We start from the raw sequence: 2,127 nt of genomic DNA on the forward strand, positions 1-2,127 counted from the left end.
TCGTTTCCGCATTGAAGCGATGCAAAGTTAGTGGTCTACGTTCATCGTTCTTACCAAATGAGATCCGTGGTACGTGGAATTCGATATCGGCACCCCGGAGCGAGCGCGGATGACCTGGGTGACCTCGTTAGTCCCGGAAGATCTATGGCGGATATTGGAACATCCGCACAATATGCCAACTGATACCTGCCACGGGGATTGTGTGGAGTGGTGGATATTTTCTATTCTGTGAAAAAAAAAAAGATAAAAGAGTTCTTTCTTTCGTCTATGAATGGTTTTATATACAAATTAATGAGATCTAAACCTTAACTATTAAAAATCGTTACGGAATGTTTTTCGGAAAATTTTTACGTTAATTTTCTAATTAGATATTGGAAATGATAAACATAAAAAAAATTCTTAACTATTGTTAGATAGAATAAGGATATTTATCTTAACGTAGACCCTTTTAGTATCTTTTGACTTGATTACCCTTGTCAGAGACTCCAAAAAATTTTAAGTCACTAACACTGTGTGATCGATTTTAACTTTTAAAATTTTTCAAAATTCGCGTGGGTTTGATTGTGTCGAAGACATGGCTATCACTTCCTCAAGGGATTTGGCAAAGTTAGATCGTATAAGAATGGGGCATCGATTTGAAGTTTGAGGGATACAAGTAGCGCGATTCTTAAAGATTTGAGATCAAATATGATCACAAATACGCGCACATCGCGAAAATAATGACGCTATTAACAGCATAGCTCGGGACATGATTACAATAACTTTGGCCCCTTAAAATAAAAATAATTTGTGAAAGTATTTTTAGTAAGGAACACGGGAAAGATAGTAAAAAAGTTCTATAATGAATAATTAATTTGATAATTATAATTCAGTTTTATGATTAATTTGAAAATAATTCTGCTACGAGGTGAACGACTTTCCGCGTGAAGCGAAATTCGCATTTTTTTTCTTTGTAATTGTTAACTATTTTGGTATCTGCTGGTTAGAGAATTTTTTTTACTATTTTTCTCGTATTCCTCGCTAAAAATGCTTCCGAAAATCACTTTCATTTTGAGGGGTCAAAGTTATTGTAATCATGCCCAGCTCGGGTTACACGAAACATTGCTGTTTCGATTGCATGTGGGACAGTAGATATGCAGGCAATCAATACCATAAAAAAGATTGGCCAAAGCCAAAGCGTATACAATGTCGTGTTGATGTCAAAAATATTGCGCATACAGCATTCACACACACACAGACACACATATACAACCGGAAATCATGCTTCCACTACATATTAAGTTTGAAATCATAAAAAATTTTGTGACGATAATCTATTACAGTGTGTCGGCGTTTCAATACTTATGCGAGAAATTTCCGGCATTTAAGCGTACTTAAAACAAAAGAAGGTATACTATTTTTTTGCAATTTTACTATTAATCTGAGTCTAATGTTTTTATGTGTTTTAATTACTTTTAGGAGTATTTAATGGGCCAAATATCCGCAACCAATGAACGATAACGCTTTCGATAAATATCTGGATTCAATCGAACTCATAGCATGGGATTGCGTGAAGGTCGTTATTTTAAATTTTCTTGAGAAACATCGAGTTTGAAACTATTGTATATTAGTAGATGAATGACTGTTTTTGAAAATATCGACATTAATATGTTACTGAAAATTTTTTACACTGTTATCTTGAATTTTTTAAAAAGTAGTTTAATATAGAATATGAACAACATGAACAAGATGGAAAATTTCACCAACAAATCATGCAGAAGAAATCTCGAGATAAAGGAAAATTTCTCCTTGATATGATTTTTGACTTCTGCTAGTCAATTGCTGAATAAATTTAAAATTAATAAATTTAAAACATTAATGTAATTAATTCGATTTTTTTAAGAAACAAATTCATTAACGCGAAAAAAGTTATATCTAAAACAATATAGATATGTGGGAAGAGAAAAAAGTTGTATCTGCGTGTGTGCGTATGTGTGTACGTGCGCGTGTGCGTGTATTTGTGATTACATATATTTAACCTTAAAACCTTAAAAATCGCGTTACTTGTACCCCTCAAAATTCACAACTTCAAATCAATATCTCATTCTTAAACGATTTAACTTTGTCAAATCCCTTGGGAAAATAATA

The sequence above is a fragment of the Trachymyrmex septentrionalis genome, unplaced genomic scaffold, assembly GCF_001594115.1.
Source record: "Trachymyrmex septentrionalis isolate Tsep2-gDNA-1 unplaced genomic scaffold, Tsep1.0 scaffold5, whole genome shotgun sequence".
Lineage (NCBI taxonomy): Eukaryota > Metazoa > Arthropoda > Insecta > Hymenoptera > Formicidae > Trachymyrmex > Trachymyrmex septentrionalis.